The 23168-nt window shown below is 45.2% G+C and overlaps 17 non-coding genes across 17 annotated transcripts; all 17 read right to left on the bottom strand.

Annotated features, from left to right (window-relative positions):
• Positions 1-641: 641 nt before the first annotated feature.
• LOC141243324 (U2 spliceosomal RNA) lies at positions 642-832 on the bottom strand. Its single transcript, XR_012307611.1, has one exon. It is a non-coding gene; the product is annotated as a U2 spliceosomal RNA (small nuclear RNA).
• Positions 833-1947: 1115 nt separating this feature from the next.
• Positions 1948-2138, bottom strand: LOC141243316 (U2 spliceosomal RNA). The gene has a single exon (XR_012307603.1). It is a non-coding gene; the product is annotated as a U2 spliceosomal RNA (small nuclear RNA).
• A 1115-nt stretch (positions 2139-3253) lies between these two features.
• LOC141243180 (U2 spliceosomal RNA) lies at positions 3254-3444 on the bottom strand. Its single transcript, XR_012307478.1, has one exon. It is a non-coding gene; the product is annotated as a U2 spliceosomal RNA (small nuclear RNA).
• A 1115-nt stretch (positions 3445-4559) lies between these two features.
• On the bottom strand, positions 4560-4750 carry LOC141243179 (U2 spliceosomal RNA). Its single transcript, XR_012307477.1, has one exon. It is a non-coding gene; the product is annotated as a U2 spliceosomal RNA (small nuclear RNA).
• A 1115-nt stretch (positions 4751-5865) lies between these two features.
• On the bottom strand, positions 5866-6056 carry LOC141243178 (U2 spliceosomal RNA). The gene has a single exon (XR_012307476.1). It is a non-coding gene; the product is annotated as a U2 spliceosomal RNA (small nuclear RNA).
• A 1115-nt stretch (positions 6057-7171) lies between these two features.
• LOC141243177 (U2 spliceosomal RNA) lies at positions 7172-7362 on the bottom strand. The gene has a single exon (XR_012307475.1). It is a non-coding gene; the product is annotated as a U2 spliceosomal RNA (small nuclear RNA).
• Positions 7363-8477: 1115 nt separating this feature from the next.
• Positions 8478-8668, bottom strand: LOC141243176 (U2 spliceosomal RNA). Its single transcript, XR_012307474.1, has one exon. It is a non-coding gene; the product is annotated as a U2 spliceosomal RNA (small nuclear RNA).
• A 1115-nt stretch (positions 8669-9783) lies between these two features.
• Positions 9784-9974, bottom strand: LOC141243174 (U2 spliceosomal RNA). The gene has a single exon (XR_012307472.1). It is a non-coding gene; the product is annotated as a U2 spliceosomal RNA (small nuclear RNA).
• A 1115-nt stretch (positions 9975-11089) lies between these two features.
• On the bottom strand, positions 11090-11280 carry LOC141243173 (U2 spliceosomal RNA). Its single transcript, XR_012307471.1, has one exon. It is a non-coding gene; the product is annotated as a U2 spliceosomal RNA (small nuclear RNA).
• Positions 11281-12395: 1115 nt separating this feature from the next.
• On the bottom strand, positions 12396-12586 carry LOC141243296 (U2 spliceosomal RNA). Its single transcript, XR_012307585.1, has one exon. It is a non-coding gene; the product is annotated as a U2 spliceosomal RNA (small nuclear RNA).
• A 1115-nt stretch (positions 12587-13701) lies between these two features.
• Positions 13702-13892, bottom strand: LOC141243321 (U2 spliceosomal RNA). The gene has a single exon (XR_012307608.1). It is a non-coding gene; the product is annotated as a U2 spliceosomal RNA (small nuclear RNA).
• A 1115-nt stretch (positions 13893-15007) lies between these two features.
• LOC141243172 (U2 spliceosomal RNA) lies at positions 15008-15198 on the bottom strand. The gene has a single exon (XR_012307470.1). It is a non-coding gene; the product is annotated as a U2 spliceosomal RNA (small nuclear RNA).
• A 1115-nt stretch (positions 15199-16313) lies between these two features.
• On the bottom strand, positions 16314-16504 carry LOC141243320 (U2 spliceosomal RNA). Its single transcript, XR_012307607.1, has one exon. It is a non-coding gene; the product is annotated as a U2 spliceosomal RNA (small nuclear RNA).
• A 1115-nt stretch (positions 16505-17619) lies between these two features.
• On the bottom strand, positions 17620-17802 carry LOC141243336 (U2 spliceosomal RNA). Its single transcript, XR_012307618.1, has one exon. It is a non-coding gene; the product is annotated as a U2 spliceosomal RNA (small nuclear RNA).
• A 1996-nt stretch (positions 17803-19798) lies between these two features.
• LOC141243171 (U2 spliceosomal RNA) lies at positions 19799-19989 on the bottom strand. Its single transcript, XR_012307469.1, has one exon. It is a non-coding gene; the product is annotated as a U2 spliceosomal RNA (small nuclear RNA).
• A 1115-nt stretch (positions 19990-21104) lies between these two features.
• LOC141243170 (U2 spliceosomal RNA) lies at positions 21105-21295 on the bottom strand. The gene has a single exon (XR_012307468.1). It is a non-coding gene; the product is annotated as a U2 spliceosomal RNA (small nuclear RNA).
• A 1115-nt stretch (positions 21296-22410) lies between these two features.
• LOC141243169 (U2 spliceosomal RNA) lies at positions 22411-22601 on the bottom strand. Its single transcript, XR_012307467.1, has one exon. It is a non-coding gene; the product is annotated as a U2 spliceosomal RNA (small nuclear RNA).
• Positions 22602-23168: the final 567 nt, after the last annotated feature.

The raw sequence follows: 23168 nt of genomic DNA, 5'->3' as shown, positions 1-23168 counted from the left end.
GAATGTCGCTGAGAAGCTCACAGAGACCGCCATAAGCAACAGTTTAACAGAATGCCACAGACTAATCAACCAAACTTTTTGGGTTGGGTTCTCTTTTATAGTCTGCAGGCATTAAATGAAAGAAGTCAGTGTTCCAGCAGAAGGAGACAACGTTTCAGAAAAGGCATTGTAGCAAACCAAAAAAGAAATTTTAAGCGCAGCAGAGTAACCAGCGCACATACCTGTTAGCTCAGGTGAGTTTAAAAGGCTGCTGTTGATAACAAGGGCATTTGCTAAATAGATGGTGTGTGTGCAACAATATACTGAAAGGTCAATTATATTGTGCAGCTTATCTCACCACCTGTAGTTATTTAGGTGAAAGCTCCAAAATGCTTGCCTAATATGTCTGTTTATCCAAAAGGAAGTAAAAAGGGAGAGCTAGAAAGATAGCATTGCATCACATTACATGGCAATGCAATGCACAGTTGCTGAAGTTGAACCAAAATGAGCTTGTAATCTGGCTTCTGCAACTTTGAACATGAAAAATCCAATGAGGAGAAGAAAAGCAAAGCCAAAGAGTCCATCCCAAAATCCGACAAACAAGCAAAATGAACAAAAAACATTGAATTCAATTCTTTCTGATTTTAGAAACTGCATTAAAGAAGGGGTGCACCGGTCCTGGAGATACTGCAATACCAGGTCAATGCGTGGAGTGGACAGAGCAAGCTCTTTTTCCATCTCCCTGTTCTAAAAATCCATTTAATATATGGTCCCCAGATAGGGGACGTATCAGATATTAAACTGATAAGAACAGATACTACACTTGATCTTACCCAAAAGGCCGAGAAGCGATAACCAGAATTGGTTTCAAACTACGGAGCCACCCAAGGATCCTGAAAAGTCCAATTGTGGAGATGAGCTCCTGGACTCCCGTTAAGAAGACATGTTGTCAACCTCTAGATCCCTTACATGCCTGCACTTTTCGGCTTGCTGCTGCTGCAATCCACGCGTTTTAGATCTGCATAACTCCACCTCTTTAAACACAGCACCTTCACCCCCTGCTGTTCCCACCCGCCTCAACACCGTTGGAAGGGAGGAGAACCAATTAAGGCGGGGGGTGGGGTGGAACGAGCAGCTGTCTACCCTTAGCAGGAGGGCTCCTGACTACATACCTCTCCTGCTGCTGCTGCTGCTGGCTGTCCAGCAGCAGACTGAAGGTGGCTGCTGCTGTGCACAGGTATATAAAGGCTCAGAGCCTATTATGACACGCGCAGCCAGCGTTCCATTGCCACATTCCATCTACTGCAGGCAGGATACCTGGCTGGCTGAATGTCGCTGAGAAGCTCACAGAGACCGCCATAAGCAACAGTTTAACAGAATGCCACAGACTAATCAACCAAACTTTTTGGGTTGGGTTCTCTTTTATAGTCTGCAGGCATTAAATGAAAGAAGTCAGTGTTCCAGCAGAAGGAGACAACGTTTCAGAAAAGGCATTGTAGCAAACCAAAAAAGAAATTTTAAGCGCAGCAGAGTAACCAGCGCACATACCTGTTAGCTCAGGTGAGTTTAAAAGGCTGCTGTTGATAACAAGGGCATTTGCTAAATAGATGGTGTGTGTGCAACAATATACTGAAAGGTCAATTATATTGTGCAGCTTATCTCACCACCTGTAGTTATTTAGGTGAAAGCTCCAAAATGCTTGCCTAATATGTCTGTTTATCCAAAAGGAAGTAAAAAGGGAGAGCTAGAAAGATAGCATTGCATCACATTACATGGCAATGCAATGCACAGTTGCTGAAGTTGAACCAAAATGAGCTTGTAATCTGGCTTCTGCAACTTTGAACATGAAAAATCCAATGAGGAGAAGAAAAGCAAAGCCAAAGAGTCCATCCCAAAATCCGACAAACAAGCAAAATGAACAAAAAACATTGAATTCAATTCTTTCTGATTTTAGAAACTGCATTAAAGAAGGGGTGCACCGGTCCTGGAGATACTGCAATACCAGGTCAATGCGTGGAGTGGACAGAGCAAGCTCTTTTTCCATCTCCCTGTTCTAAAAATCCATTTAATATATGGTCCCCAGATAGGGGACGTATCAGATATTAAACTGATAAGAACAGATACTACACTTGATCTTAGCAAAAAGGCCGAGAAGCGATAACCAGAATTGGTTTCAAACTACGGAGCCACCCAAGGATCCTGAAAAGTCCATTTGTGGAGATGAGCTCCTGGACTCCCGTTAAGAAGACATGTTGTCAACCTCTAGATCCCTTACATGCCTGCACTTTTCGGCTTGCTGCTGCTGCAATCCACGCGTTTTAGATCTGCATAACTCCACCTCTTTAAACACAGCACCTTCACCCCCTGCTGTTCCCACCCGCCTCAACACCGTTGGAAGGGAGGAGAACCAATTAAGGCGGGGGGTGGGGTGGAACGAGCAGCTGTCTACCCTTAGCAGGAGGGCTCCTGATTACATACCTCTCCTGCTGCTGCTGCTGCTGGCTGTCCAGCAGCAGACTGAAGGTGGCTGCTGCTGTGCACAGGTATATAAAGGCTCAGAGCCTATTATGACACGCGCAGCCAGCGTTCCATTGCCACATTCCATCTACTGCAGGCAGGATACCTGGCTGGCTGAATGTCGCTGAGAAGCTCACAGAGACCGCCATAAGCAACAGTTTAACAGAATGCCACAGACTAATCAACCAAACTTTTTGGGTTGGGTTCTCTTTTATAGTCTGCAGGCATTAAATGAAAGAAGTCAGTGTTCCAGCAGAAGGAGACAACGTTTCAGAAAAGGCATTGTGGCAAACCAAAAAAGAAATTTTAAGCGCAGCAGAGTAACCAGCGCACATACCTGTTAGCTCAGGTGAGTTTAAAAGGCTGCTGTTGATAACAAGGGCATTTGCTAAATAGATGGTGTGTGTGCAACAATATACTGAAAGGTCAATTATATTGTGCAGCTTATCTCACCACCTGTAGTTATTTAGGTGAAAGCTCCAAAATGCTTGCCTAATATGTCTGTTTATCCAAAAGGAAGTAAAAAGGGAGAGCTAGAAAGATAGCATTGCATCACATTACATGGCAATGCAATGCACAGTTGCTGAAGTTGAACCAAAATGAGCTTGTAATCTGGCTTCTGCAACTTTGAACATGAAAAATCCAATGAGGAGAAGAAAAGCAAAGCCAAAGAGTCCATCCCAAAATCCGACAAACAAGCAAAATGAACAAAAAACATTGAATTCAATTCTTTCTGATTTTAGAAACTGCATTAAAGAAGGGGTGCACCGGTCCTGGAGATACTGCAATACCAGGTCAATGCGTGGAGTGGACAGAGCAAGCTCTTTTTCCATCTCCCTGTTCTAAAAATCCATTTAATATATGGTCCCCAGATAGGGGACGTATCAGATATTAAACTGATAAGAACAGATACTACACTTGATCTTAGCCAAAAGGCCGAGAAGCGATAACCAGAATTGGTTTCAAACTACGGAGCCACCCAAGGATCCTGAAAAGTCCATTTGTGGAGATGAGCTCCTGGACTCCCGTTAAGAAGACATGTTGTCAACCTCTAGATCCCTTACATGCCTGCACTTTTCGGCTTGCTGCTGCTGCAATCCACGCGTTTTAGATCTGCATAACTCCACCTCTTTAAACACAGCACCTTCACCCCCTGCTGTTCCCACCCGCCTCAACACCGTTGGAAGGGAGGAGAACCAATTAAGGCGGGGGGTGGGGTGGAACGAGCAGCTGTCTACCCTTAGCAGGAGGGCTCCTGATTACATACCTCTCCTGCTGCTGCTGCTGCTGGCTGTCCAGCAGCAGACTGAAGGTGGCTGCTGCTGTGCACAGGTATATAAAGGCTCAGGGCCTATTATGACACGCGCAGCCAGCGTTCCATTGCCACATTCCATCTACTGCAGGCAGGATACCTGGCTGGCTGAATGTCGCTGAGAAGCTCACAGAGACCGCCATAAGCAACAGTTTAACAGAATGCCATAGACTAATCAACCAAACTTTTTGGGTTGGGTTCTCTTTTATAGTCTGCAGGCATTAAATGAAAGAAGTCAGTGTTCCAGCAGAAGGAGACAACGTTTCAGAAAAGGCATTGTAGCAAACCAAAAAAGAAATTTTAAGCGCAGCAGAGTAACCAGCGCACATACCTGTTAGCTCAGGTGAATTTAAAAGGCTGCTGTTGATAACAAGGGCATTTGCTAAATAGATGGTGTGTGTGCAACAATATACTGAAAGGTCAATTATATTGTGCAGCTTATCTCACCACCTGTAGTTATTTAGGTGAAAGCTCCAAAATGCTTGCCTAATATGTCTGTTTATCCAAAAGGAAGTAAAAAGGGAGAGCTAGAAAGATAGCATTGCATCACATTACATGGCAATGCAATGCACAGTTGCTGAAGTTGAACCAAAATGAGCTTGTAATCTGGCTTCTGCAACTTTGAACATGAAAAATCCAATGAGGAGAAGAAAAGCAAAGCCAAAGAGTCCATCCCAAAATCCGACAAACAAGCAAAATGAACAAAAAACATTGAATTCAATTCTTTCTGATTTTAGAAACTGCATTAAAGAAGGGGTGCACCGGTCCTGGAGATACTGCAATACCAGGTCAATGCGTGGAGTGGACAGAGCAAGCTCTTTTTCCATCTCCCTGTTCTAAAAATCCATTTAATATATGGTCCCCAGATAGGGGACGTATCAGATATTAAACTGATAAGAACAGATACTACACTTGATCTTAGCCAAAAGGCCGAGAAGCGATAACCAGAATTGGTTTCAAACTACGGAGCCACCCAAGGATCCTGAAAAGTCCATTTGTGGAGATGAGCTCCTGGACTCCCGTTAAGAAGACATGTTGTCAACCTCTAGATCCCTTACATGCCTGCACTTTTCGGCTTGCTGCTGCTGCAATCCACGCGTTTTAGATCTGCATAACTCCACCTCTTTAAACACAGCACCTTCACCCCCTGCTGTTCCCACCCGCCTCAACACCGTTGGAAGGGAGGAGAACCAATTAAGGCGGGGGGTGGGGTGGAACGAGCAGCTGTCTACCCTTAGCAGGAGGGCTCCTGATTACATACCTCTCCTGCTGCTGCTACTGCTGGCTGTCCAGCAGCAGACTGAAGGTGGCTGCTGCTGTGCACAGGTATATAAAGGCTCAGAGCCTATTATGACACGTGCAGCCAGCGTTCCATTGCCACATTCCATCTACTGCAGGCAGGATACCTGGCTGGCTGAATGTCGCTGAGAAGCTCACAGAGACCGCCATAAGCAACAGTTTAACAGAATGCCACAGACTAATCAACCAAACTTTTTGGGTTGGGTTCTCTTTTATAGTCTGCAGGCATTAAATGAAAGAAGTCAGTGTTCCAGCAGAAGGAGACAACGTTTCAGAAAAGGCATTGTAGCAAACCAAAAAAGAAATTTTAAGCGCAGCAGAGTAACCAGCGCACATACCTGTTAGCTCAGGTGAGTTTAAAAGGCTGCTGTTGATAACAAGGGCATTTGCTAAATAGATGGTGTGTGTGCAACAATATACTGAAAGGTCAATTATATTGTGCAGCTTATCTCACCACCTGTAGTTATTTAGGTGAAAGCTCCAAAATGCTTGCCTAATATGTCTGTTTATCCAAAAGGAAGTAAAAAGGGAGAGCTAGAAAGATAGCATTGCATCACATTACATGGCAATGCAATGCACAGTTGCTGAAGTTGAACCAAAATGAGCTTGTAATCTGGCTTCTGCAACTTTGAACATGAAAAATCCAATGAGGAGAAGAAAAGCAAAGCCAAAGAGTCCATCCCAAAATCCGACAAACAAGCAAAATGAACAAAAAACATTGAATTCAATTCTTTCTGATTTTAGAAACTGCATTAAAGAAGGGGTGCACCGGTCCTGGAGATACTGCAATACCAGGTCAATGCGTGGAGTGGACAGAGCAAGCTCTTTTTCCATCTCCCTGTTCTAAAAATCCATTTAATATATGGTCCCCAGATAGGGGACGTATCAGATATTAAACTGATAAGAACAGATACTACACTTGATCTTAGCCAAAAGGCCGAGAAGCGATAACCAGAATTGGTTTCAAACTACGGAGCCACCCAAGGATCCTGAAAAGTCCATTTGTGGAGATGAGCTCCTGGACTCCCATTAAGAAGACATGTTGTCAACCTCTAGATCCCTTACATGCCTGCACTTTTCGGCTTGCTGCTGCTGCAATCCACGCGTTTTAGATCTGCATAACTCCACCTCTTTAAACACAGCACCTTCACCCCCTGCTGTTCCCACCCGCCTCAACACCGTTGGAAGGGAGGAGAACCAATTAAGGCGGGGGGTGGGGTGGAACGAGCAGCTGTCTACCCTTAGCAGGAGGGCTCCTGATTACATACCTCTCCTGCTGCTGCTGCTGCTGGCTGTCCAGCAGCAGACTGAAGGTGGCTGCTGCTGTGCACAGGTATATAAAGGCTCAGAGCCTATTATGACACGCGCAGCCAGCGTTCCATTGCCACATTCCATCTACTGCAGGCAGGATACCTGGCTGGCTGAATGTCGCTGAGAAGCTCACAGAGACCGCCATAAGCAACAGTTTAACAGAATGCCACAGACTAATCAACCAAACTTTTTGGGTTGGGTTCTCTTTTATAGTCTGCAGGCATTAAATGAAAGAAGTCAGTGTTCCAGCAGAAGGAGACAACGTTTCAGAAAAGGCATTGTAGCAAACCAAAAAAGAAATTTTAAGCGCAGCAGAGTAACCAGCGCACATACCTGTTAGCTCAGGTGAGTTTAAAAGGCTGCTGTTGATAACAAGGGCATTTGCTAAATAGATGGTGTGTGTGCAACAATATACTGAAAGGTCAATTATATTGTGCAGCTTATCTCACCACCTGTAGTTATTTAGGTGAAAGCTCCAAAATGCTTGCCTAATATGTCTGTTTATCCAAAAGGAAGTAAAAAGGGAGAGCTAGAAAGATAGCATTGCATCACATTACATGGCAATGCAATGCACAGTTGCTGAAGTTGAACCAAAATGAGCTTGTAATCTGGCTTCTGCAACTTTGAACATGAAAAATCCAATGAGGAGAAGAAAAGCAAAGCCAAAGAGTCCATCCCAAAATCCGACAAACAAGCAAAATGAACAAAAAACATTGAATTCAATTCTTTCTGATTTTAGAAACTGCATTAAAGAAGGGGTGCACCGGTCCTGGAGATACTGCAATACCAGGTCAATGCGTGGAGTGGACAGAGCAAGCTCTTTTTCCATCTCCCTGTTCTAAAAATCCATTTAATATATGGTCCCCAGATAGGGGACGTATCAGATATTAAACTGATAAGAACAGATACTACACTTGATCTTAGCCAAAAGGCCGAGAAGCGATAACCAGAATTGGTTTCAAACTACGGAGCCACCCAAGGATCCTGAAAAGTCCATTTGTGGAGATGAGCTCCTGGACTCCCGTTAAGAAGACATGTTGTCAACCTCTAGATCCCTTACATGCCTGCACTTTTCGGCTTGCTGCTGCTGCAATCCACGCGTTTTAGATCTGCATAACTCCACCTCTTTAAACACAGCACCTTCACCCCCTGCTGTTCCCACCCGCCTCAACACCGTTGGAAGGGAGGAGAACCAATTAAGGCGGGGGGTGGGGTGGAACGAGCAGCTGTCTACCCTTAGCAGGAGGGCTCCTGATTACATACCTCTCCTGCTGCTGCTGCTGCTGGCTGTCCAGCAGCAGACTGAAGGTGGCTGCTGCTGTGCACAGGTATATAAAGGCTCAGAGCCTATTATGACACGCGCAGCCAGCGTTCCATTGCCACATTCCATCTACTGCAGGCAGGATACCTGGCTGGCTGAATGTCGCTGAGAAGCTCACAGAGACCGCCATAAGCAACAGTTTAACAGAATGCCACAGACTAATCAACCAAACTTTTTGGGTTGGGTTCTCTTTTATAGTCTGCAGGCATTAAATGAAAGAAGTCAGTGTTCCAGCAGAAGGAGACAACGTTTCAGAAAAGGCATTGTAGCAAACCAAAAAAGAAATTTTAAGCGCAGCAGAGTAACCAGCGCACATACCTGTTAGCTCAGGTGAGTTTAAAAGGCTGCTGTTGATAACAAGGGCATTTGCTAAATAGATGGTGTGTGTGCAACAATATACTGAAAGGTCAATTATATTGTGCAGCTTATCTCACCACCTGTAGTTATTTAGGTGAAAGCTCCAAAATGCTTGCCTAATATGTCTGTTTATCCAAAAGGAAGTAAAAAGGGAGAGCTAGAAAGATAGCATTGCATCACATTACATGGCAATGCAATGCACAGTTGCTGAAGTTGAACCAAAATGAGCTTGTAATCTGGCTTCTGCAACTTTGAACATGAAAAATCCAATGAGGAGAAGAAAAGCAAAGCCAAAGAGTCCATCCCAAAATCCGACAAACAAGCAAAATGAACAAAAAACATTGAATTCAATTCTTTCTGATTTTAGAAACTGCATTAAAGAAGGGGTGCACCGGTCCTGGAGATACTGCAATACCAGGTCAATGCGTGGAGTGGACAGAGCAAGCTCTTTTTCCATCTCCCTGTTCTAAAAATCCATTTAATATATGGTCCCCAGATAGGGGACGTATCAGATATTAAACTGATAAGAACAGATACTACACTTGATCTTAGCCAAAAGGCCGAGAAGCGATAACCAGAATTGGTTTCAAACTACGGAGCCACCCAAGGATCCTGAAAAGTCCATTTGTGGAGATGAGCTCCTGGACTCCCGTTAAGAAGACATGTTGTCAACCTCTAGATCCCTTACATGCCTGCACTTTTCGGCTTGCTGCTGCTGCAATCCACGCGTTTTAGATCTGCATAACTCCACCTCTTTAAACACAGCACCTTCACCCCCTGCTGTTCCCACCCGCCTCAACACCGTTGGAAGGGAGGAGAACCAATTAAGGCGGGGGGTGGGGTGGAACGAGCAGCTGTCTACCCTTAGCAGGAGGGCTCCTGATTACATACCTCTCCTGCTGCTGCTGCTGCTGGCTGTCCAGCAGCAGACTGAAGGTGGCTGCTGCTGTGCACAGGTATATAAAGGCTCAGAGCCTATTATGACACGCGCAGCCAGCGTTCCATTGCCACATTCCATCTACTGCAGGCAGGATACCTGGCTGGCTGAATGTCGCTGAGAAGCTCACAGAGACCGCCATAAGCAACAGTTTAACAGAATGCCACAGACTAATCAACCAAACTTTTTGGGTTGGGTTCTCTTTTATAGTCTGCAGGCACTAAATGAAAGAAGTCAGTGTTCCAGTAGAAGGAGACAACGTTTCAGAAAAGGCATTGTAGCAAACCAAAAAAGAAATTTTAAGCGCAGCAGAGTAACCAGCGCACATACCTGTTAGCTCAGGTGAGTTTAAAAGGCTGCTGTTGATAACAAGGGCATTTGCTAAATAGATGGTGTGTGTGCAACAATATACTGAAAGGTCAATTATATTGTGCAGCTTATCTCACCACCTGTAGTTATTTAGGTGAAAGCTCCAAAATGCTTGCCTAATATGTCTGTTTATCCAAAAGGAAGTAAAAAGGGAGAGCTAGAAAGATAGCATTGCATCACATTACATGGCAATGCAATGCACAGTTGCTGAAGTTGAACCAAAATGAGCTTGTAATCTGGCTTCTGCAACTTTGAACATGAAAAATCCAATGAGGAGAAGAAAAGCAAAGCCAAAGAGTCCATCCCAAAATCCGACAAACAAGCAAAATGAACAAAAAACATTGAATTCAATTCTTTCTGATTTTAGAAACTGCATTAAAGAAGGGGTGCACCGGTCCTGGAGATACTGCAATACCAGGTCAATGCGTGGAGTGGACAGAGCAAGCTCTTTTTCCATCTCCCTGTTCTAAAAATCCATTTAATATATGGTCCCCAGATAGGGGACGTATCAGATATTAAACTGATAAGAACAGATACTACACTTGATCTTAGCCAAAAGGCCGAGAAGCGATAACCAGAATTGGTTTCAAACTACGGAGCCACCCAAGGATCCTGAAAAGTCCATTTGTGGAGATGAGCTCCTGGACTCCCGTTAAGAAGACATGTTGTCAACCTCTAGATCCCTTACATGCCTGCACTTTTCGGCTTGCTGCTGCTGCAATCCACGCGTTTTAGATCTGCATAACTCCACCTCTTTAAACACAGCACCTTCACCCCCTGCTGTTCCCACCCGCCTCAACACCGTTGGAAGGGAGGAGAACCAATTAAGGCGGGGGGTGGGGTGGAACGAGCAGCTGTCTACCCTTAGCAGGAGGGCTCCTGATTACATACCTCTCCTGCTGCTGCTGCTGCTGGCTGTCCAGCAGCAGACTGAAGGTGGCTGCTGCTGTGCACAGGTATATAAAGGCTCAGAGCCTATTATGACACGCGCAGCCAGCGTTCCATTGCCACATTCCATCTACTGCAGGCAGGATACCTGGCTGGCTGAATGTCGCTGAGAAGCTCACAGAGACCGCCATAAGCAACAGTTTAACAGAATGCCACAGACTAATCAACCAAACTTTTTGGGTTGGGTTCTCTTTTATAGTCTGCAGGCACTAAATGAAAGAAGTCAGTGTTCCAGTAGAAGGAGACAACGTTTCAGAAAAGGCATTGTAGCAAACCAAAAAAGAAATTTTAAGCGCAGCAGAGTAACCAGCGCACATACCTGTTAGCTCAGGTGAGTTTAAAAGGCTGCTGTTGATAACAAGGGCATTTGCTAAATAGATGGTGTGTGTGCAACAATATACTGAAAGGTCAATTATATTGTGCAGCTTATCTCACCACCTGTAGTTATTTAGGTGAAAGCTCCAAAATGCTTGCCTAATATGTCTGTTTATCCAAAAGGAAGTAAAAAGGGAGAGCTAGAAAGATAGCATTGCATCACATTACATGGCAATGCAATGCACAGTTGCTGAAGTTGAACCAAAATGAGCTTGTAATCTGGCTTCTGCAACTTTGAACATGAAAAATCCAATGAGGAGAAGAAAAGCAAAGCCAAAGAGTCCATCCCAAAATCCGACAAACAAGCAAAATGAACAAAAAACATTGAATTCAATTCTTTCTGATTTTAGAAACTGCATTAAAGAAGGGGTGCACCGGTCCTGGAGATACTGCAATACCAGGTCAATGCGTGGAGTGGACAGAGCAAGCTCTTTTTCCATCTCCCTGTTCTAAAAATCCATTTAATATATGGTCCCCAGATAGGGGACGTATCAGATATTAAACTGATAAGAACAGATACTACACTTGATCTTAGCCAAAAGGCCGAGAAGCGATAACCAGAATTGGTTTCAAACTACGGAGCCACCCAAGGATCCTGAAAAGTCCATTTGTGGAGATGAGCTCCTGGACTCCCGTTAAGAAGACATGTTGTCAACCTCTAGATCCCTTACATGCCTGCACTTTTCGGCTTGCTGCTGCTGCAATCCACGCGTTTTAGATCTGCATAACTCCACCTCTTTAAACACAGCACCTTCACCCCCTGCTGTTCCCACCCGCCTCAACACCGTTGGAAGGGAGGAGAACCAATTAAGGCGGGGGGTGGGGTGGAACGAGCAGCTGTCTACCCTTAGCAGGAGGGCTCCTGATTACATACCTCTCCTGCTGCTGCTGCTGCTGGCTGTCCAGCAGCAGACTGAAGGTGGCTGCTGCTGTGCACAGGTATATAAAGGCTCAGAGCCTATTATGACACGCGCAGCCAGCGTTCCATTGCCACATTCCATCTACTGCAGGCAGGATACCTGGCTGGCTGAATGTCGCTGAGAAGCTCACAGAGACCGCCATAAGCAACAGTTTAACAGAATGCCACAGACTAATCAACCAAACTTTTTGGGTTGGGTTCTCTTTTATAGTCTGCAGGCATTAAATGAAAGAAGTCAGTGTTCCAGCAGAAGGAGACAACGTTTCAGAAAAGGCATTGTAGCAAACCAAAAAAGAAATTTTAAGCGCAGCAGAGTAACCAGCGCACATACCTGTTAGCTCAGGTGAGTTTAAAAGGCTGCTGTTGATAACAAGGGCATTTTCTAAATAGATGGTGTGTGTGCAACAATATACTGAAAGGTCAATTATATTGTGCAGCTTATCTCACCACCTGTAGTTATTTAGGTGAAAGCTCCAAAATGCTTGCCTAATATGTCTGTTTATCCAAAAGGAAGTAAAAAGGGAGAGCTAGAAAGATAGCATTGCATCACATTACATGGCAATGCAATGCACAGTTGCTGAAGTTGAACCAAAATGAGCTTGTAATCTGGCTTCTGCAACTTTGAACATGAAAAATCCAATGAGGAGAAGAAAAGCAAAGCCAAAGAGTCCATCCCAAAATCCGACAAACAAGCAAAATGAACAAAAAACATTGAATTCAATTCTTTCTGATTTTAGAAACTGCATTAAAGAAGGGGTGCACCGGTCCTGGAGATACTGCAATACCAGGTCAATGCGTGGAGTGGACAGAGCAAGCTCTTTTTCCATCTCCCTGTTCTAAAAATCCATTTAATATATGGTCCCCAGATAGGAGACGTATCAGATATTAAACTGATAAGAACAGATACTACACTTGATCTTAGCCAAAAGGCCGAGAAGCGATAACCAGAATTGGTTTCAAACTACGGAGCCACCCAAGGATCCTGAAAAGTCCATTTGTGGAGATGAGCTCCTGGACTCCCGTTAAGAAGACATGTTGTCAACCTCTAGATCCCTTACATGCCTGCACTTTTCGGCTTGCTGCTGCTGCAATCCACGCGTTTTAGATCTGCATAACTCCACCTCTTTAAACACAGCACCTTCACCCCCTGCTGTTCCCACCCGCCTCAACACCGTTGGAAGGGAGGAGAACCAATTAAGGCGGGGGGTGGGGTGGAACGAGCAGCTGTCTACCCTTAGCAGGAGGGCTACTGATTACATACCTCTCCTGCTGCTGCTGCTGCTGGCTGTCCAGCAGCAGACTGAAGGTGGCTGCTGCTGTGCACAGGTATATAAAGGCTCAGAGCCTATTATGACACGCGCAGCCAGCGTTCCATTGCCACATTCCATCTACTGCAGTCAGGATACCTGGCTGGCTGAATGTCGCTGAGAAGCTCACAGAGACCGCCATAAGCAACAGTTTAACAGAATGCCACAGACTAATCAACCAAACTTTTTGGGTTGGGTTCTCTTTTATAGTCTGCAGGCATTAAATGAAAGAAGTCAGTGTTCCAGCAGAAGGAGACAACGTTTCAGAAAAGGCATTGTAGCAAACCAAAAAAGAAATTTTAAGCGCAGCAGAGTAACCAGCGCACATACCTGTTAGCTCAGGTGAGTTTAAAAGGCTGCTGTTGATAACAAGGGCATTTGCTAAATAGATGGTGTGTGTGCAACAATATACTGAAAGGTCAATTATATTGTGCAGCTTATCTCACCACCTGTAGTTATTTAGGTGAAAGCTCCAAAATGCTTGCCTAATATGTCTGTTTATCCAAAAGGAAGTAAAAAGGGAGAGCTAGAAAGATAGCATTGCATCACATTACATGGCAATGCAATGCACAGTTGCTGAAGTTGAACCAAAATGAGCTTGTAATCTGGCTTCTGCAACTTTGAACATGAAAAATCCAATGAGGAGAAGAAAAGCAAAGCCAAAGAGTCCATCCCAAAATCCGACAAACAAGCAAAATGAACAAAAAACATTGAATTCAATTCTTTCTGATTTTAGAAACTGCATTAAAGAAGGGGTGCACCGGTCCTGGAGATACTGCAATACCAGGTCAATGCGTGGAGTGGACAGAGGAAGCTCTTTTTCCATCTCCCTGTTCTAAAAATCCATTTAATATATGGTCCCCAGATAGGGGACGTATCAGATATTAAACTGATAAGAACAGATACTACACTTGATCTTAGCCAAAAGGCCGAGAAGCGATAACCAGAATTGGTTTCAAACTACGGAGCCACCCAAGGATCCTGAAAAGTCCATTTGTGGAGATGAGCTCCTGGACTCCCGTTAAGAAGACATGTTGTCAACCTCTAGATCCCTTACATGCCTGCACTTTTCGGCTTGCTGCTGCTGCAATCCACGCGTTTTAGATCTGCATAACTCCACCTCTTTAAACACAGCACCTTCACCCCCTGCTGTTCCCACCCGCCTCAACACCGTTGGAAGGGAGGAGAACCAATTAAGGCGCGGGGTGGGGTGGAACGAGCAGCTGTCTACCCTTAACAGGAGGGCTCCTGATTACATACCTCTCCTGCTGCTGCTGCTGCTGGCTGTCCAGCAGCAGACTGAAGGTGGCTGCTGCTGTGCACAGGTATATAAAGGCTCAGAGCCTATTATGACACGCGCAGCCAGCGTTCCATTGCCACATTCCATCTACTGCAGGCAGGATACCTGGCTGGCTGAATGTCGCTGAGAAGGTCACAGAGACCGCCATAAGCAACAGTTTAACAGAATGCCACAGACTAATCAACCAAACTTTTTGGATTGGGTTCTCTTTTATAGTCTGCAGGCATTAAATGAAAGAAGTCAGTGTTCCAGCAGAAGGAGACAACGTTTCAGAAAAGGCATTGTAGCAAACCAAAAAAGAAATTTTAAGCGCAGCAGAGTAACCAGCGCACATACCTGTTAGCTCAGGTGAGTTTAAAAGGCTGCTGTTGATAACAAGGGCATTTGCTAAATAGATGGTGTGTGTGCAACAATATACTGAAAGGTCAATTATATTGTGCAGCTTATCTCACCACCTGTAGTTATTTAGGTGAAAGCTCCAAAATGCTTGCCTAATATGTCTGTTTATCCAAAAGGAAGTAAAAAGGGAGAGCTAGAAAGATAGCATTGCATCACATTACATGGCAATGCAATGCACAGTTGCTGAAGTTGAACCAAAATGAGCTTGTAATCTGGCTTCTGCAACTTTGAACATGAAAAATCCAATGAGGAGAAGAAAAGCAAAGCCAAAGAGTCCATCCCAAAATCCGACAAACAAGCAAAATGAACAAAAAACATTGAATTCAATTCTTTCTGATTTTAGAAACTGCATTAAAGAAGGGGTGCACCGGTCCTGGAGATACTGCAATACCAGGTCAATGCGTGGAGTGGACAGAGCAAGCTCTTTTTCCATCTCCCTGTTCTAAAAATCCATTTAATATATGGTCCCCAGATAGGGGACGTATCAGATATTAAACTGATAAGAACAGATACTACACTTGATCTTAGCCAAAAGGCCGAGAAGCGATAACCAGAATTGGTTTCAAACTACGGAGCCACCCAAGGATCCTGAAAAGTCCATTTGTGGAGATGAGCTCCTGGACTCCCGTTAAGAAGACATGTTGTCAACCTCTAGATCCCTTACATGCCTGCACTTTTCGGCTTGCTGCTGCTGCAATCCACGCGTTTTAGATCTGCATAACTCCACCTCTTTAAACACAGCACCTTCACCCCCTGCTGTTCCCACCCGCCTCAACACCGTTGGAAGGGAGGAGAACCAATTAAGGCGGGGGGTGGGGTGGAACGAGCAGCTGTCTACCCTTAGCAGGAGGGCTCCTGATTACATACCTCTCCTGCTGCTGCTGCTGCTGGCTGTCCAGCAGCAGACTGAAGGTGGCTGCTGCTGTGCACAGGTATATAAAGGCTCAGAGCCTATTATGACACGCGCAGCCAGCGTTCCATTGCCACATTCCATCTACTGCAGGCAGGATACCTGGCTGGCTGAATGTCGCTGAGAAGCTCACAGAGACCGCCATAAGCAACAGTTTAACAGAATGCCACAGACTAATCAACCAAACTTTTTGGGTTGGGTTCTCTTTTATAGTCTGCAGGCATTAAATGAAAGAAGTCAGTGTTCCAGCAGAAGGAGACAACGTTTCAGAAAAGGCATTGTAGCAAACCAAAAAAGAAATTTTAAGCGCAGCAGAGTAACCAGCGCACATACCTGTTAGCTCAGGTGAGTTTAAAAGGCTGCTGTTGATAACAAGGGCATTTGCTAAATAGATGGTGTGTGTGCAACAATATACTGAAAGGTCAATTATATTGTGCAGCTTATCTCACCACCTGTAGTTATTTAGGTGAAAGCTCCAAAATGCTTGCCTAATATGTCTGTTTATCCAAAAGGAAGTAAAAAGGGAGAGCTAGAAAGATAGCATTGCATCACATTACATGGCAATGCAATGCACAGTTGCTGAAGTTGAACCAAAATGAGCTTGTAATCTGGCTTCTGCAACTTTGAACATGAAAAATCCAATGAGGAGAAGAAAAGCAAAGCCAAAGAGTCCATCCCAAAATCCGACAAACAAGCAAAATGAACAAAAAACATTGAATTCAATTCTTTCTGATTTTAGAAACTGCATTAAAGAAGGGGTGCACCGGTCCTGGAGATACTGCAATACCAGGTCAATGCGTGGAGTGGACAGAGGAAGCTCTTTTTCCATCTCCCTGTTCTAAAAATCCATTTAATATATGGTCCCCAGATAGGGGACGTATCAGATATTAAACTGATAAGAACAGATACTACACTTGATCTTAGCCAAAAGGCCGAGAAGCGATAACCAGAATTGGTTTCAAACTACGGAGCCACCCAAGGATCCTGAAAAGTCCATTTGTGGAGATGAGCTCCTGGACTCCCGTTAAGAAGACATGTTGTCAACCTCTAGATCCCTTACATGCCTGCACTTTTCGGCTTGCTGCTGCTGCAATCCACGCGTTTTAGATCTGCATAACTCCACCTCTTTAAACACAGCACCTTCACCCCCTGCTGTTCCCACCCGCCTCAACACCGTTGGAAGGGAGGAGAACCAATTAAGGCGGGGGGTGGGGTGGAACGAGCAGCTGTCTACCCTTAGCAGGAGGGCTCCTGATTACATACCTCTCCTGCTGCTGCTGCTGCTGGCTGTCCAGCAGCAGACTGAAGGTGGCTGCTGCTGTGCACAGGTATATAAAGGCTCAGAGCCTATTATGACACGCGCAGCCAGCGTTCCATTGCCACATTCCATCTACTGCAGGCAGGATACCTGGCTGGCTGAATGTCGCTGAGAAGCTCACAGAGACCGCCATAAGCAACAGTTTAACAGAATGCCACAGACTAATCAACCAAACTTTTTGGGTTGGGTTCTCTTTTATAGTCTGCAGGCATTAAATGAAAGAAGTCAGTGTTCCAGCAGAAGGAGACAACGTTTCAGAAAAGGCATTGTAGCAAACCAAAAAAGAAATTTTAAGCGCAGCAGAGTAACCAGCGCACATACCTGTTAGCTCAGGTGAGTTTAAAAGGCTGCTGTTGATAACAAGGGCATTTGCTAAATAGATGGTGTGTGTGCAACAATATACTGAAAGGTCAATTATATTGTGCAGCTTATCTCACCACCTGTAGTTATTTAGGTGAAAGCTCCAAAATGCTTGCCTAATATGTCTGTTTATCCAAAAGGAAGTAAAAAGGGAGAGCTAGAAAGATAGCATTGCATCACATTACATGGCAATGCAATGCACAGTTGCTGAAGTTGAACCAAAATGAGCTTGTAATCTGGCTTCTGCAACTTTGAACATGAAAAATCCAATGAGGAGAAGAAAAGCAAAGCCAAAGAGTCCATCCCAAAATCCGACAAACAAGCAAAATGAACAAAAAACATTGAATTCAATTCTTTCTGATTTTAGAAACTGCATTAAAGAAGGGGTGCACCGGTCCTGGAGATACTGCAATACCAGGTCAATGCGTGGAGTGGACAGAGCAAGCTCTTTTTCCATCTCCCTGTTCTAAAAATCCATTTAATATATGGTCCCCAGATAGGGGACGTATCAGATATTAAACTGATAAGAACAGATTTTTTCTTTTTCCGAAAGCCCGAATTCGTGTACAAAACCCGAGTGCGCTTAAAAAAGTGACAAGTGCCACAAAAAAAGTGCACTAGGATGCTGGTCTTCTTGAAACCCTCTCCAAAAGGAGAAGGGTCCCCCAAACCATTCCCCGTCCCTCCGAGCCAAAAGGCCACAGCGAGGAACAGGGACAAAAAGCCACCTCCAGCCGAAGCCAGAGGCGACCCAATCTTACCCCCAGCACCTGCCCGAGTTCTCACCCGAGCAAGGCACTGGGAGCCAAAGACTGTGCTTCCCTCCCGGAAGAGGGGAGCCAACAACGCTCTCCTCCCGAAAGAGGAGAGCCAGGGGGGTTCAGGGGGGAGCGGAACCTGATGGCCACACACTCCCCCCCTAGACCTGCCAAGAGAGGAACCCGTAAGGGAACCGCATCCCGACAAAATCCTAGTAGGACGTGACACACGTGAATAAGTGGACACACAGTGACAAAGAAATTAAATAAATAGTGAAGGTTTCACAGTATAATACTGCCCGGACCTTCGACCGGGAATTGAAAAATTCCCCATCCTAAGGCCAGAAGGCCCGGAATAAGGGTGTGTGCGAAGAAAGAAAATTTGAAGTGCTTGTGCAAATGTGCCATAAACTCAAGTGGGGTTCCCAATCCCAGTGAGTTAAGGCACCCCAGGGTCACCACTCCTGGGGCACTTCACACTTCGGGCTTTCGATCTTCCCCGGCCCAATGGCGTCGATCCTGGGGGGCCATGCTTTCCACCAGATGACTATATTAGCCACCTGGCGTACTAACAAGCGCCTAAACCCCAGTGTGCATAATGTATCAATCTACTAGGGCGGCCAACATCCAAAACCGCCTTTTCGAAAGACACTACACTTGATCTTAGCCAAAAGGCCGAGAAGCGATAACCAGAATTGGTTTCAAACTACGGAGCCACCCAAGGATCCTGAAAAGTCCATTTGTGGAGATGAGCTCCTGGACTCCCGTTAAGAAGACATGTTGTCAACCTCTAGATCCCTTACATGCCTGCACTTTTCGGCTTGCTGCTGCTGCAATCCACGCGTTTTAGATCTGCATAACTCCACCTCTTTAAACACAGCACCTTCACCCCCTGCTGTTCCCACCCGCCTCAACACCGTTGGAAGGGAGGAGAACCAATTAAGGCGGGGGGTGGGGTGGAACGAGCAGCTGTCTACCCTTAGCAGGAGGGCTCCTGATTACATACCTCTCCTGCTGCTGCTGCTGCTGGCTGTCCAGCAGCAGACTGAAGGTGGCTGCTGCTGTGCACAGGTATATAAAGGCTCAGAGCCTATTATGACACGCGCAGCCAGCGTTCCATTGCCACATTCCATCTACTGCAGGCAGGATACCTGGCTGGCTGAATGTCGCTGAGAAGCTCACAGAGACCGCCATAAGCAACAGTTTAACAGAATGCCACAGACTAATCAACCAAACTTTTTGGGTTGGGTTCTCTTTTATAGTCTGCAGGCATTAAATGAAAGAAGTCAGTGTTCCAGCAGAAGGAGACAACGTTTCAGAAAAGGCATTGTAGCAAACCAAAAAAGAAATTTTAAGCGCAGCAGAGTAACCAGCGCACATACCTGTTAGCTCAGGTGAGTTTAAAAGGCTGCTGTTGATAACAAGGGCATTTGCTAAATAGATGGTGTGTGTGCAACAATATACTGAAAGGTCAATTATATTGTGCAGCTTATCTCACCACCTGTAGTTATTTAGGTGAAAGCTCCAAAATGCTTGCCTAATATGTCTGTTTATCCAAAAGGAAGTAAAAAGGGAGAGCTAGAAAGATAGCATTGCATCACATTACATGGCAATGCAATGCACAGTTGCTGAAGTTGAACCAAAATGAGCTTGTAATCTGGCTTCTGCAACTTTGAACATGAAAAATCCAATGAGGAGAAGAAAAGCAAAGCCAAAGAGTCCATCCCAAAATCCGACAAACAAGCAAAATGAACAAAAAACATTGAATTCAATTCTTTCTGATTTTAGAAACTGCATTAAAGAAGGGGTGCACCGGTCCTGGAGATACTGCAATACCAGGTCAATGCGTGGAGTGGACAGAGCAAGCTCTTTTTCCATCTCCCTGTTCTAAAAATCCATTTAATATATGGTCCCCAGATAGGGGACGTATCAGATATTAAACTGATAAGAACAGATACTACACTTGATCTTAGCCAAAAGGCCGAGAAGCGATAACCAGAATTGGTTTCAAACTACGGAGCCACCCAAGGATCCTGAAAAGTCCATTTGTGGAGATGAGCTCCTGGACTCCCGTTAAGAAGACATGTTGTCAACCTCTAGATCCCTTACATGCCTGCACTTTTCGGCTTGCTGCTGCTGCAATCCACGCGTTTTAGATCTGCATAACTCCACCTCTTTAAACACAGCACCTTCACCCCCTGCTGTTCCCACCCGCCTCAACACCGTTGGAAGGGAGGAGAACCAATTAAGGCGGGGGGTGGGGTGGAACGAGCAGCTGTCTACCCTTAGCAGGAGGGCTCCTGATTACATACCTCTCCTGCTGCTGCTGCTGCTGGCTGTCCAGCAGCAGACTGAAGGTGGCTGCTGCTGTGCACAGGTATATAAAGGCTCAGAGCCTATTATGACACGCGCAGCCAGCGTTCCATTGCCACATTCCATCTACTGCAGGCAGGATACCTGGCTGGCTGAATGTCGCTGAGAAGCTCACAGAGACCGCCATAAGCAACAGTTTAACAGAATGCCACAGACTAATCAACCAAACTTTTTGGGTTGGGTTCTCTTTTATAGTCTGCAGGCATTAAATGAAAGAAGTCAGTGTTCCAGCAGAAGGAGACAACGTTTCAGAAAAGGCATTGTAGCAAACCAAAAAAGAAATTTTAAGCGCAGCAGAGTAACCAGCGCACATACCTGTTAGCTCAGGTGAGTTTAAAAGGCTGCTGTTGATAACAAGGGCATTTGCTAAATAGATGGTGTGTGTGCAACAATATACTGAAAGGTCAATTATATTGTGCAGCTTATCTCACCACCTGTAGTTATTTAGGTGAAAGCTCCAAAATGCTTGCCTAATATGTCTGTTTATCCAAAAGGAAGTAAAAAGGGAGAGCTAGAAAGATAGCATTGCATCACATTACATGGCAATGCAATGCACAGTTGCTGAAGTTGAACCAAAATGAGCTTGTAATCTGGCTTCTGCAACTTTGAACATGAAAAATCCAATGAGGAGAAGAAAAGCAAAGCCAAAGAGTCCATCCCAAAATCCGACAAACAAGCAAAATGAACAAAAAACATTGAATTCAATTCTTTCTGATTTTAGAAACTGCATTAAAGAAGGGGTGCACCGGTCCTGGAGATACTGCAATACCAGGTCAATGCGTGGAGTGGACAGAGCAAGCTCTTTTTCCATCTCCCTGTTCTAAAAATCCATTTAATATATGGTCCCCAGATAGGGGACGTATCAGATATTAAACTGATAAGAACAGATACTACACTTGATCTTAGCCAAAAGGCCGAGAAGCGATAACCAGAATTGGTTTCAAACTACGGAGCCACCCAAGGATCCTGAAAAGTCCATTTGTGGAGATGAGCTCCTGGACTCCCGTTAAGAAGACATGTTGTCAACCTCTAGATCCCTTACATGCCTGCACTTTTCGGCTTGCTGCTGGTGCAATCCACGCGTTTTAGATCTGCATAACTCCACCTCTTTAAACACAGCACCTTCACCCCCTGCTGTTCCCACCCGCCTCAACACCGTCGGAAGGGAGGAGAACCAATTAAGGCGGGGGGTGGGGTGGAACGAGCAGCTGTCTACCCTTAGCAGGAGGGCTCCTGATTACATACCTCTCCTGCTGCTGCTGCTGCTGGCTGTCCAGCAGCAGACTGAAGGTGGCTGCTGCTGTGCACAGGTATATAAAGGCTCAGAGCCTATTATGACACGCGCAGCCAGCGTTCCTTTGCCACATTCCATCTACTGCAGGCAGGATACCTGGCTGGCTGAATGTCGCTGAGAAGCTCACAGAGACCGCCATAAGCAACAGTTTAACAGAATGCCACAGACTAATCAACCAAACTTTTTGGGTTGGGTTCTCTTTTATAGTCTGCAGGCATTAAATGAAAGAAGTCAGTGTTCCAGCAGAAGGAGACAACGTTTCAGAAAAGGCATTGTAGCAAACCAAAAAAGAAATTTTAAGCGCAGCAGAGTAACCAGCGCACATACCTGTTAGCTCAGGTGAGTTTAAAAGGCTGCTGTTGATAACAAGGGCATTTGCTAAATAGATGGTGTGTGTGCAACAATATACTGAAAGGTCAATTATATTGTGCAGCTTATCTCACCACCTGTAGTTATTTAGGTGAAAGCTCCAAAATGCTTGCCTAATATGTCTGTTTATCCAAAAGGAAGTAAAAAGGGAGAGCTAGAAAGATAGCATTGCATCACATTACATGGCAATGCAATGCACAGTTGCTGAAGTTGAACCAAAATGAGCTTGTAATCTGGCTTCTGCAACTTTGAACATGAAAAATCCAATGAGGAGAAGAAAAGCAAAGCCAAAGAGTCCATCCCAAAATCCGACAAACAAGCAAAATGAACAAAAAACATTGAATTCAATTCTTTCTGATTTTAGAAACTGCATTAAAGAAGGGGTGCACCGGTCCTGGAGATACTGCAATACCAGGTCAATGCGTGGAGTGGACAGAGCAAGCTCTTTTTCCATCTCCCTGTTCTAAAAATCCATTTAATATATGGTCCCCAGATAGGGGACGTATCAGATATTAAACTGATAAGAACAGATACTACACTTGATCTTAGCCAAAAGGCCGAGAAGCGATAACCAGAATTGGTTTCAAACTACGGAGCCACCCAAGGATCCTGAAAAGTCCATTTGTGGAGATGAGCTCCTGGACTCCCGTTAAGAAGACATGTTGTCAACCTCTAGATCCCTTACATGCCTGCACTTTTCGGCTTGCTGCTGGTGCAATCCACGCGTTTTAGATCTGCATAACTCCACCTCTTTAAACACAGCACCTTCACCCCCTGCTGTTCCCACCCGCCTCAACACCGTCGGAAGGGAGGAGAACCAATTAAGGCGGGGGGTGGGGTGGAACGAGCAGCTGTCTACCCTTAGCAGGAGGGCTCCTGATTACATACCTCTCCTGCTGCTGCTGCTGCTGGCTGTCCAGCAGCAGACTGAAGGTGGCTGCTGCTGTGCACAGGTATATAAAGGCTCAGAGCCTATTATGACACGCGCAGCCAGCGTTCCTTTGCCACATTCCATCTACTGCAGGCAGGATACCTGGCTGGCTGAATGTCGCTGAGAAGCTCACAGAGACCGCCATAAGCAACAGTTTAACAGAATGCCACAGACTAATCAACCAAACTTTTTGGGTTGGGTTCTC

Source organism: Phyllobates terribilis, unplaced genomic scaffold (genome assembly GCF_046119375.1).
Source record: "Phyllobates terribilis strain yellow unplaced genomic scaffold, ASM4611937v1 Scaffold_1213__1_contigs__length_355869, whole genome shotgun sequence".
NCBI classification, from domain to species: Eukaryota; Metazoa; Chordata; class Amphibia; order Anura; family Dendrobatidae; genus Phyllobates; species Phyllobates terribilis.
The sequence above is the reverse complement of the archived record's forward strand: the minus strand, read 5'-3'. Positions and strand labels throughout refer to the sequence as shown.